Consider the following 13,551-nt stretch of genomic DNA (forward strand, 5'->3'; position numbering starts at 1 on the left):
AATTCTTTATCTGCTTCTTTAAATAATTCATGCGACCGCGATGCGCAGAGCGCAGGAGGTCACAGACAGAGGGAAGTGCTCTTCAGCTTGGAGAGGCACTGCATTTCAGTGGCTATAATGAGCTCTCCGGCCGGTCTCCGCAGACCCCCAGGGGATTGACTCATTGATTTTAACTGGAGCGGGTGTAAAGAGTACACTAACTCAATCGTTAACACGGGGCCCCACTGACGACTGAACCGGAGAGCGCTTACCAATAGGGGAATAAGGCTCTTTGACTTCCTTCGCTTTTAAAGGGGTCAGGCTGGGCCAGGGCCCATTGCAGTGAAGAAAACGATTACGGCAGCAACACTGTGGATTTAAAATTGCACACCCCCCCTCAATCTCCCCCCACCCCCTCCAAACTCCCTTTTTTAAACGGTCTTTTGCTGGGTACATGCTTACTACGAGTGCTTTTTCTGAGAAAAAAGATTATTTATTGATTCCAGAACTCCACATTTAATGGTAGGTATTCTGCCAATTTCCCAGATTTAGTGTCAATTCAACATCGTGAAAAACAGTATCTCGTGATGTGGAAAGTTATTTGCATATGATCTATCAGCTTTAAACTCCAACAGTTCCAAACTCAATTTTAACCAAGTCACAACTTCAAGAAAGAGAGGCCGGGGTGCTGAGTACTGTGATTACAGCACTGAAGTGTACAGGGGGAAGCTGGCGCCAACCCAAAACCAACTCAACAAAGGCTAAGCTGTTGCCATTAAAGCAGAGGTGCTTCTGTGAGAGATCGGGCACAAAGCTACATTTAATGCGAGTGTAATTAGAGAAAGTCCCCAGGTTGTTATCTGATTAGCGGACACAGCGCACACTGTGTGGGGGAGAGTCATATGATGTCAGGACTGCTGGTTCAGTTCCCAACAGAATCCCTCATCGCGCCCCGGGACCTTGGACAAATGGACTCATTTTGGGCCTTTGACACAGAGCTCAATATTTCCTGTGTTCCTCTTGTTATGTAAAACCGACCTCTAATGCTTTGGTGAAGTAAAACCGAGGCAATGGAAGACTTGAATGAGACCTGCTTAAGTCGGGTAAGCACAGTTACAAGTTGCCCAGAGTGCTTCTATGTGAAAACCAAACCCAGGCATAGTGTTTGGCTGTGTGGACAGATTACTTCTAAATCAGCCTTGGACAGGTCCTGGACTCGGTGTGCATTTGGTACAATGCAACTTAACATTCCCTGGAGTTCATTCCTGATTCCTACAGTATTAGCTTTTCCCAGAAAGGTTCAACAGTTTCAGACTGTTACTAGATACATAAGGACGTAGGGTTTTCTTTTTTTTTGAAAGATGGCTCTTGGTACCCTTTGCAAAGGTCTAAATAGAAGCAACACAGTGATTCTGATGATACACATATGGACTCAACTTTCGAAATGATCTGCAGCACCAGCACTGTAATACCACGGGAGGAAGCTGCTAAATGAATCCGAAAACAACAAACGTGTGCAATTAAATGATCTATTGCAAGGGGCAGCCGAGAGGGGAAACGTTCGATAAAGTTCTAAATTGGATTCTGGAGGCGTTCAGAGCATCATTTGTTTTGCTCATCTCTGCCTCGCCGCTGTAAGCGGGAATCAGTAATGAGCAACATCTCCGAGACTCGCCTCCGACGGCCCGTACCTCAGAGCAGCGCTCGTCACGCGCTGCCCCCGATCCGGCCCCGCAAAACGGCTGAGCCGCAGATGGCCCCCGTCGGGCTGACTGACTGACAGCTTTCAGGTAATGCGGGGTCTGTTTTTATCAGCCGGTTCCCATGCGCGGGGCGAGCGCATGTGCACAGCACACTGCGGTCCCTGCGGGGTCCAGCCCCATAACTCAGCCCACCTCCCCCTGCGGCACACGGGGGCCCCCTCACGGAAACAGGAGAGCGGAATGCCACGGCAGCCGCGTGACCGACCGCGCTGCGGTGACGTGGCTCCCCCGCTCCGTGACTCCTCAAGTGGGTCATCAATTAAGCGAGGAAATAGCTCGGCTTTCGACATACCGCTCCCACATGTCTCACAGACCGCCACGTGAGAGCTGTCTCCGAGCCCAAGAGCCGGAGCAGTGCTCCTAATTCAGCCTCTCCGTCGCTCTCCGTGATAATTGAATTCAAGATTTCAAAATTAATGCTCTTAAGGACTGCTCTGGACAAATTGCAAAAAATGTTATGATTGGCATAGTGTTTCAGGAGATTTTAAATATTCCCTTGATCTAAATTTTAGATGTTACTAACAGCATATCTTGTGCATTCAATTTTATAAATACTTTAGGGAAAATAAAGCTTTGGGCAATATTACAGATGAACTATAAATCAGAAATCCCATGCACTGTCCAAGGAAGTAGGTAAAAGTGTAGAGTAAAAAGATCCCGGGAGCAAACAGTGATGGTGCTAAAATAGCATTGTGTTGTGCCTATGAGAAAAATGCCTGGAAATGAAAATATGGAACATGCATTTCTGGTCGTCACACCCTTAAGTAGTGGGTGGCTTTCTGCCTAATTATACTGAACACACTTTAGACGGCAGGCGAGTTAAGACAGTCCCCACGGGGACATTGCTTCCAAATATGGCTGCCTTCCTGGAGCTCAGCAGAGGCACCTTCAAGGAACTCGCAGCCATATAATGTCCAGGCTGGCGGCCAGTGATAAGATGCCTTTCAAAGTGCTGCGAAAAGCCACTCGTTTTCTCATGTCTTATCAGTTTCAAAAGGCCAGGAGCGAGATGTGCATACTTCTGACAGACGTTATAATCCTGTGCATTTACAAAAGACCAAAGCAGTTCTTTGGTGAGGAACTTTGGAACAGACTGATGTGTTAACATTCAAAAAGCAGGCAAAAAAAAAGTTAAAATGGGGGTGATAGGGGATAAAAAGATTGCTATATACAGTTCCATAAAGATACCTGAGGAAATACTAGGCTTAGGACTATCTCCAGATAACACAAGGCTGTATTGACTGATCTTTCAGTCCTGGCCTTTAGAGCATCTCATCTGTATTGCTTCAGTTGGCAGCCATCACTCACCAGGAACACCGAGATACGTCACATACAAGCACAGACACACACACACACACGTGTATATACATCCACACAGGCACACACAAACAGACACACCGTTAGCCCACTGCACAGAACACACGCCGACGTGCACATGTTAATTAAGAGCACCAAGGAGGCCTCTCACTCGCAGCAGGTCTGAAGCATCCATCACAAATGCGATTTATCAGCGGCTGATGCCATGGGAGAGCCATTCTTCATTCAAGACACCACTGTCTCTGACCTCAGAGAAGGGTTTTAGCCACGCACAGAGACATTCCCCACTTTCCTTATCGCATTATAAATAACTCTGAGGCTACCTCCTGAGGGCTGAGTATGTGACACACTGGCGCTGCAAATGCCAAGCTTAATGCTGCTCAACATCCAGTGACAGATGGCACAGCGATGATTGTGCATCTTCAACAACACAGAAAAGCATGGCAATGATAACTCCGTGCCCTGATCAAATGATACCGGTGTTAGAGGGAAACCTCATTTCAGTGGTCTCAGTGACAGATGAGGGCTTTTTTTTTGGCAGAGACTAAACCATGCTCTGCTTCCTGTTAACTTCCTGTGTAGCTGCAAGGAAAGACACAAGACTTACAATTCCCACACATGATGCATACGCTAAAAATAGATGTGGTCGATATGTTCTCAGAGACCAGACGGATCATGCTGTTGTATGGAATGCTAGCGTGTAATGCTATAGTGTGACGATTTCTCTCTGATTCATACGATTCATATTCACTGCTCCTCCATGCTCTATATAACATGCACGTGGCTGATTTCAACTCACCATAGGGGCACATTAAAAAAACAAAAAACACAAGAGTCACTCTTGCACTCCATTCACTTTGGCAGAGGTCTTCAAAAAGGATGTGGGGTTAAATACTATGTTGCTTCATCACATCCTTTGATTCACAGATGCGTCCCACACAGCAGAAGCACAGGCCGTTTCTGTTTTCACCACGATTTCAGTGTGAATTTGAAATTTGACCAAAGTAACGCAGTGCATTTGCTGAACTCCATGCATGCATACCAACATGTGTCACAGCTCTCAAAGTTTTACAACAGCACATTTTCTGACCTGCTGGATTTTCCAAAGCTTTCCCACTCAAAGATCCTGGGAGCTTTCCAGCAGAAAGGATCATTTCAACAACAGCTAGGGAGAATTATGGATTGTTATGCAAAAAGACAGAGAGCAAAAGGGTGACGCATAAATAATGCATAATAAGGCTACTATGAACATTTGAATCAAGGCTACTGTCCAAACGGCACAGGCTGCTCTCTACTTCCTTTTTAAGTGATAATCAGAAGGCAAATCTGAGCTTCCGCACTTGTACCGGTGTTCTCTACACTGGTAAAACAAAGTCAGCTATGTTCTCAGCTCAATTAGACCTCCGTCCTCTGGTGCACTTGCTCTAAGGTTTTTCCCCGGCGCCGTCTGACACAGTGGTTTCCGATCGACAGCCCGGGTCGAAGCAGTAGCTGAGAGGACAGGGGAAAGGAGAGAGAGAGAGGGTACAGTGCGGTGCGGCGCGGGTACTCACGGAGAGAGAGAGAGAGAGAGAGAAAGCCGGTGGTCGGGAGGAACGTGGAGCTCTCTGTGAGCCTCTGTCTGCACGCGCTGCGCGGACTGGCGGCTCAGTCCCAGAGAGGGAAGCCGCGGCGCGTTCCGGCTGGGGGAGCTGCGCTCTGATTATGACACGGAAGCTGGCTCCCTCCCGCGGCCGGCTCGCCCACTGAGCGCTGGGGCGGCCAGGAAGAGGCACTCCAGAGCGCCCGGGGTTTTCAGCGCTCTCCAGCCTGCGTCCCAGCCCTGCCTCTCTCCTCCCCTCCCCGGGACTCCTGCCCGTCACATAGTGCACCCCGTCTCGGAGAGAGAGCAAACGCTTGCGCTGTTCTATTTCTGAGTGCCGGCTGCTCCACTGAGAGAACGCTGCTCCCCCCTTCTCCAGCTCCTCCAGCACTAAAAACAAGGGGGCAGATGCTCACACACCTAATACTCAATCTCCTCTCCTAAACTCCGACCAAACGCTGACAAAGCCCCTCTTTGTCTCACACGTAACTGCAGCCTCTGCAAAGAGAAGTGAGCGCGGTGCTGTCAGGGCAAACCTCAAAACACGTTTCCTACTTTCTGCAGTTTCGATCTGAAACGGGAGGAAACGCCGAGGGCTCTGGGAAAGCAGAAGGGCTCACACAGTGAAATATGATTTGGAGGGCATGATTAGAAGTCTAGCGTCTTGTGGTCGGCAGTAAAAAGCGAGCTCTGAATGCTGACCGGCCACACCCTTATACCACACAAAGGGTGTTTTCCAAGGCAACGCTGACGGCTGAAAGAGTTCTGAAGGGCTTTATGAGGCAGTCCATCCTGCCTCGTACCACACGAGCGCGGATTCAAACTGTGATTAAGGCAAAACTGCGCACCACCCGCTAATAGGAAATTACAAACGTGACACAGATGTTGCTGTTCCCACTTTCTAGAAGAACCATTAGAAGACTGGGGGGAGCGTGCCACCACCTCTTCTTCTGTTACACTACAGGATTCTAGTAACCTGAAACTGACAGCGCCGGCTACTTCAGTGATATCCACCGACTCACTCTGTGACACTGAGCGCAACGGCACATCCCCACCATGCAGCAGAGCTTAGCTCCCTCTGGTTAAAAAAAGGTTAACTTTGAAACGCCACCTGTCATGAGACACGCGAAACTCTCCGTTGCGGTCTGCCATGTGTCTGTTCAATATCTTACTTCTCCAAACAAAATGAGAGCGGCGGCCAGCGTTTCCTGTTCCCTGGGCCAGCGCCTCCACCGAGCACTCTCAGAGCAAAGAAAACAAGGCCGTCTGAAGCTGTCCTGATCTCATAAGCACAGGGCAACTGTCCTTAAAACAGAGGCAGGCTGCTGTTCACATTTATATGAATAATCGCTGAGCGAGATCTGATTTAAGGAGGAGAGCATAGCTCCAGGGTGATGTCACCGTTTGGATCTGGCTGTCTGTGGCCAGACGAAAGGAAACAAGTTTGAACTCTTTTGAAAATTTGTCGTTTTTTCCTGGCCTCTCTGGCTCGGTTGACACCTCTGTCATCCAAACGCGAGGCACTCAGACTAGGCCGAGCTTCCACAATTTTCCACGTGGCCTTCTTTCAGGCAAGGCGCACGCACACAAGCAATGCCAAACGCACAAACATCTTCACACGCGCAGCCACATGCACACAGATATTAACACATACATACAGAAGCACATTTGCATGTAAACACACACACAGACTTGAATACGCTTGAGGGCTATGTTAGATACTGCACTGCTGAAATCACAAGTAACAAGTCACAAATCCTTAAATGAAAGCACCGCAGTAAGGAGGATATTAGTCCAGGGAAACGCTTTGCTAAGGGTAATTAGGAACACTGTAATGCTTTGAAGAAATGCCCTAATATTTGGCCAGCTCTTGCCGGTTCACATGGGCTACGCTACATAGGAGCTGTGTCAACAGGGCCACGTCGATAGCATCAGCGGGTGGGTGCACTGCACTTCCTCTGAGAAGCGGAACATCAAGGCCCTTCAGCTCCTCCAGGAATGCGAGGTGGAGCCCACACAACAGAGGTGATGTCACAATGTCCCGGCCAGCAGATGGCCAAAGAGATGGGCCTCCGCTGCAGAGAAATCTACTTCTTAATCAAAGCAAATGTACTGCCGGCAGAGTATCACTCATTCCTATCCCCGACGTGAAGCTGGGGTTACATACAGAGGAAATCCAAACAGCTTCACCGCGCTTCAGTGTCAGCGCTTGATACCACTCTTCGATATCGATGTCACATCTAACTAAGAGATGAACCGGATGAAAAATTTAAAAGTGGTGAGAGGCAGGAAGGAAGCGAACGAGAAATGAAAGGAGAGTTACATTCCAGCGGACCGTACCAACTCTTCTGGGTACGACCCGGCTGCATTCCTCTTACAGATGGGCGTTGCTGTGGTCTGGTGTTGGCCCACGGGCAGTGCACTCCCATTGACCCCTATTCAGTCACACACTTTTCACAGACAGAGAGGCTGAGTGCAAGCCTGTCCTCCCTCTCCTTAACCAGCGCAGAGAGAGGAACAGGGAAGTTGGCTCCACCACAGGAAAAGGATACTTTCAGCCAGAGGCCCTGTGTACAGCCTCGTTTTTTTTACCCTTTACCAGCTGTCTTAAAAGCAGCGCTTCACACAATCGGCGCTTTTAAGGCCCTCCTTCACACGTCAGCCCCGTGTGATGCACTTCCCTGCTGCATTTCAGCTGGGAAACCAATTACCGCCGTCTTGTTTGTTTCAGAGCTATTTCCCCAAAGAGGCCTTACAGGTCTCAGTAATCTGTAAACACGTTACAAACAGCACAGCTGACGGACCGGCAGCGCGTGACTGCCGGGGACAAGCACGCTGAACGCAATCCTCACTGTCATTTTATACATGATGTGCTGAGTTACACCACATTCCGTTTACAACCATGCACTCTAAAATTGTCAGGACTGCGGCTCCTTAGCCGGGTTTGTTTTTGTTTTCGTTTTTGTTTTCCCTGTCCATGTGCTTTTGTTTTTCCCTGTGTTCCAGCCCTGCCCTGCTCTCCGCCCCGTCTCCGCCCACCTGGTCACCTGACTGGCTCCACCCGCCTACCTGCACACCTGAACCCCATCTTGTCATCAGCCTTGCCCTATATATTCCTTGTTTGTTTCTTGTCTCATTGCGAGTTCGTCTCAGTTTGTCTGTATTGCTACAAGCCGTTTTTCCTGTTCTGCCTGCCTGCTGTTTTACTGTTCTCTTGCCCGTTTTCTTGACCAAGTTTTTGGATCCGGTTTTTGGTATTGTTAGCCGTGCTTTTCTGGTTTTCTGACTTCGCCTGTTTTGACTACGTTTTCTTGATTCCCTGTATCGGCTTATTAAACTACGCTTTGTGCACCCTATTCCACTGTCTGCGCCTGAGTCCCTGCCTGAGCCCTGACAAAAATCAACCCACATGCAGGCGAGCACGCAGTAGTAATTGCTATGTTTAATATCTATTTTTGAAAAGTATCTGGTGAAAAAAAATGACGTATTTCTTTGACACTAAAATGAATCCCCCCGTTTGATGCTTCCAGTTTCTTCACCTTCTTTTTGGCCAGAGAGACCGTTATGATGTCATGGAGGTATATCACAGGAAATCTGCCTGCCTCATCATTTCCTCATCTACGGTCTGAATTTCACCCGGGGTCAAATCCACACTGCTGCCGGCTGTCAGCAGTGTACTGACTGTAAGGACTGGAGCGCCGCATGCTACTGGTGTTAGAGTATGACAGACCGATGGTCACAAAGGCCTGCGATGGAAACGCGATGTCACTCTTATGAAAAAGTGCGCTTACGCAACGACACGTGCATCTTGGCCAAGTGCAACAGTGCAACCAAGCCTTTGTGCAGTTTCACATGATTAGCTGGAGGCCGGTTTCAGCAGCAGGCCATCTGTAGCCCTCCTCCATATCCCTCCACATGCGCGCACACACACACGCAGGTACACACACACACGCACACATTCACACGCACACGGTCCCCTCCGTGTGGCTGGTCACACTCTGTCCTCGTCTGCCAGCTCCTGCCTCACACGTCTCAGTTCAGCCACCCGCAGAGAGCCAGGCCAGGAAAAACAGGTCGATATTGGTGTGTGTGTGAAGGTGTGAGTGAGTGTGTGTGTGTGGGAGGGGGGAGAAGTATGCCCGTCTGACTCCACTTCATGCTAATAGCAAGGGACACGCTTGCCTAGTCCCAAAAATCACTCATATGAGAACTAGCTTTCTGTGATGTGCGCATTTCGATGGACATACTTGACAATCAGTGCGTGCAGCCAGGAAGTAACAATCAGCTGGTGCAATGTGAGTGATTCACTAATGTGATCTGATTGAATCATCGATGCAATCTGTCAATTCATCAAGTGGTTATATCTATTCAATGTGGTCTGAATAATTTAGAACAATCTCGTCAGTAAATCAATGCTATTTCATCAATACAATAAAAAAAAATCCCACTGATTCATTGAAATGATTTGATAAAATTTGTCAAAGTTTTTCTACTGTTCTACCATACAGAAACAACAGAACTATATTTGTATACTGTATACAAACTGCATTTGTATTAGTGTGTGTTTTTCATTGTGTTCTACTAACAACAGGGGTGGGCAATTCTGAACTTTTTTTCAAGACAAGTGGTTTTTATGGCCATTTTGTCTGCTGAACACGAATCCATCAAGATTTTTGCCCTAAAATGATTTTTTGAACTGGTTCAGTGGACTTTTTTAAAATGGTGGCCAAAAATTCATGTTTTTTTCAGATATTTCCTTAGAAATTTACCAACATGGCTTGCAGTATATCTTTTTTATAGGTTTTCAAGGTTGCTGAATTCAAAAATGAAGGAATCAAAGCAATTGGAGCATTCACATTAAGACGAAAACAATGAAATTAACAAATTTGGGTTGCGAGTCCGAATTTTCTAAGCTCGACAATCAGACTAAAGCCAGTGGTGGTAGTACGTCTGTCCAAACACATTGTACAAAGAATGTTGTTGTAAGCAATGCACTACTGGTAGATTCTGATTTTGAATCAAAATCTCCAGAGGATAGACAAGTCCCCGCTGGGACACTGCTGCTGTACCCTTGAGCAAGGTACTTAACCCACAATTTCCTCAATTAATATCCAGCTGTATAAATGGATAGCATTGTAAATACCTGTAACCTGGGTAAGTTGCTCTGGATAAGAGCATCTGCTAAATGCCAATAATGTAATGTAATGTAATAATGGAAATGGGCAAGGTGCTCGGATGAGGTCAAGCAAGGAAAGAAGCTAGGGGCGGACTTTCTTGCCACAGTATGTTCTGGTGGTCCCATGACACCAAACAATTTGGATGATTTGTCTAAACTGAGTGAGAAGAAGCTTTTAGCTGAAATTTCCTATTTAAGACTAACGATTGCCCCAGACATTCGACAGATGAGACGTGTCAAAAAAGTAGAGGGAAAGTTCAAGATGGAGAAATTCAGTATGGAGGAACTTCAAACTTTCATAAGAAATGCTTTGAAGCCAGAGGACAATATCGCAAGTGATATTGACAATATGCACTGACAATGTGATAATTTTGTTGCAAATCCTCCTTTTCTGTAGCATGTTCACACTGTAGTAATGGTGAAATTACCCACTTTTTACAAATTTCAGGCAATAGACATGCTTGAATTGTTCTAATTCCTTTATTCTTGAATTCAGCAACCTGAAACACCTATGAAAAGATGTGTTACAAGGAATTTGTAAAGAAATTTCCCAGAAAAAGTCAACTTTTTGCTGCTATTTTGGAAAACGTCCATTGAATCGGTTCAAGAATATATTTTAGGTCCAAGAACTTGGTGGATTTGTGTTCAGCAGCTAAAAAGGCCATGGAATCCACTCATCTTATAAGAGATTTTAGAAAAAAGTTCAGATTTGCCCACCCCTACTAACAATTACAACAAAGTTTACCTTGAATTGGTTAATAACTTGGCAAGGAAAGGTCTTACAAACTGACTGCATTTCTTTGCATAAGTTGTACCAACATTGTTGCATGGAATCATACTGAATATTCTCAACTGACAGGTATAGCACCCAAAATTGTACCATATGCCCATATACACTATATGGCCAAAAGTATGTGGACACCTGACCATCACACTTATATGAGCTTATTGGACATCCCATTCCACTGGGAATTGGAACAGCCTCCACTCTTCAGGAAAGGCTTTCCACAAGATTTTGGAGTGTGTCTGTGGGCATTTGTGCCCATTCAGCCAAAAGAGCATTTGTGAGGTCAGGCACTGGCTTGCAATCGGCAGTTGTAATTCATCCCAAAGATGTTCAGTGGGGTTGAGGTCAGGGCTCTATGCAGGCCACTGGAGTTCCTCCACACCAAACTCGTCCAACCATGTCTTTATGGACATTGCTTTGTGCACATGGGTACAGTCATGCTGGAACAGGAAAGGGCCTTCTCCAAACTGTGGCCACAAAGTTAGAAGCATACAATTGTCTAAAATGTCTTTGTATGCTGTACCATTAATGTTACCCTTCACTGGAACTAAGGAGCCTAGCCCTAACCCTGAAAAACAGCCCCAGACCATTATCCCTCCTCCACCAAGCTTTCCAGTAGGCACTGTGCATTCAGGTAGGTCTCCTGGTGTACCCAGATTCGTCCATCAGACTGCCAGATAGTGAAGCATGATTCATCACTCAAGAGAACGCGTTTCCACTGCTCCAGAGTCCAGTAGCAGCGTGCTTTGCACCACTCCAGCCGTCGCTTGGCATTGGCATAGTGATGTTGGGCTTGTGTGCAGCTGCTCAGCTATGGTAACCCATTTCATGAAGCTCCCAACACAGTTCTTGTGCTGATGTTGCAGCCAGAGACAGTTTGTACCTCTGTAGTGAGTGATTCAACAGAGGATAGGCGGTTTTTATGTGCTACGCGCTTCAGCACTCAGCGGCCCAACTCTGTAAGTTTGCGTGGTCTACTGCTTCGTGGCTGAGCTGTTGTTGCGAATTGACTTGTGGCAAAGATGACATCCTATGACAGTGCCACGTTTAAAGTCACTGAGCTCTCCAGTACGACCCATTCTACCTCCAAGGTTTGTCTATGGAGATTGCATGGCTATGTGCCTGATTTTATGCACCAGTTAACAATCGGTGTGGCGGAAACACCTGAACTCAGTAATTAGGAGGGGTGTCCACATACTTTTAGCCATATAGTGTATAAAAATAAAAATATATACCCATATCAAATCACCAAAGCATCACACCTTCATCACACCTTCAGCATACAGCAACTGTATGAAGCATCTCTGTTGTTTACCATGACTAAGCGCACCACGCATTTCCAGTTCTCCCTGACACGTGACTCATGATCTGGCCTCAGCGTGCATAACCGCCATTTCCCAGTCTGTCTCGGGAGAAGAGAACCGCTCTCGCCACCTCACGTGTGGTGCACCAGCGCGCCCGGGACGTACCGTACTCTCCCGCGCGCCCCCGTGACGACGCCGTCTCCATGGGCTCGCTACGCTGATGGCCGCGCATCTGCCCGGCAGCTGTGTTTACCGCGCGCCCGTTGGGCCTGGGGCCCGTGGCGGTAAATCAAGCCAGGAAGTGTGAAGCTGTTGCATAAGGCAGCTTGCGCCGTCCCAGCGTTTCCTTTCAGCCACGCAGAGAGTGTTATAACGGCCCAATAACCGTTTGTGAGGTGTCACTGTGCTATCGCAGTGGTAACACTCGTGGCGCTCTTCCATTACATTATGTGAAGGAGAGCCTTCACCTGAATGTTAATTGCTTGTGTTAATCGTTTATTAAATGTTCAAGGGCCCTTTGTTATCTGTACCAGTCAAACCTACCAATAACAGATCTTATTTTACCAGTTTCATCCAAAGCCTGTTAATTGTTTGCGTTTCTGAAGTTTGTTTGGGAACCAGCCCATTGGGTAACAGGCCACACCTGTCTAATCGGAGGGAAATCAGTCTGTTTGTTTGGTTTTTAAAATATTTTTTTTAATGGTTGCTCTTTTCTGCTCATTTTTGTGAGAAGTGTTGGCCAGCTTCTCAACACATTACATTGCTGCTTCTTATTACATTACAGCTAAGAATGGCAGACAGTCTTATCTGTCATTCTTAGCTGTCATTTATCTGTCATTCTTAGCTGTCATTTAGCAGAGCAACTTATAGAAGTTACAGTTTTATACATTTAGCTGGATAGGTAATCGTAGTGAGGTAACTGGGGGTTAAGTACCTTGCCCAAGTGTACAACAGGAGAGCCCCAGCAGGGAATTGAACCAGCAACCTTTCGCTTATGAGCCCTGCTCCCTACCACTACGCCACGCTGCTGCCATATCTTTGATGTCAAAATCACCCCTGATACTTGACCTACTCAAATGCCACCACAACTTTTGTCTTGCTTGTTCAGAATGCTATGTTAGAAGCTCATGTAGGCAAAACATGAGCATAATGACCCTGTGAGTCACTTGCATTCTGCGTCGGAAACAATGGCAGATGAACCGACAGGCTGACGTGACCTTTGTCGGCAGCCCAAACAGTGGGGTGATATCAGTTCTGTGTGTCAGATGGAGAGCAAGGCAGAGCATGCCCAGGGGAATCACACAGGCTTACCACATGGCCTGACTGGAAATTCCCCATCAATGATTTCTTTATGAATATGTTCTCCTTTTTTTCTGAATACACAAGCTTACTGTAACTTCCTGAAACACACAGGTCAGGTATTGAATTGAGAGATGGACGTGAGCGAGTTCCGCTTCACAGTGGAACCTACACAAGTGATAAAACGCACTAGGTTTCATTCCCAGCTGCCGCTCTGAGTAGGCTGTCCTGCGGTCAGTGTGACCAGCTGACTGCACTCTCAGCGTGTGGCGAGGTGTGACGCAGGGGCGTTTCCACGGCAGCAACAGGAGCCGTTTGACCCCGCCTCGAAAGGCCGATGGCCG

The 13,551-nt window shown here is 47.2% G+C and overlaps 1 protein-coding gene across 2 annotated transcripts in view; it reads right to left on the reverse strand.

The window, feature by feature from the left end:
* The window catches only part of specc1 (sperm antigen with calponin homology and coiled-coil domains 1), an 83,782-nt gene that overhangs the window by 62,778 nt on the left and 7,453 nt on the right, over window positions 1-13,551 (reverse strand). The window lies entirely within an intron of this gene.

This window comes from Megalops cyprinoides, chromosome 3 (assembly GCF_013368585.1).
Source record: "Megalops cyprinoides isolate fMegCyp1 chromosome 3, fMegCyp1.pri, whole genome shotgun sequence".
NCBI lineage: Eukaryota > Metazoa > Chordata > Actinopteri > Elopiformes > Megalopidae > Megalops > Megalops cyprinoides.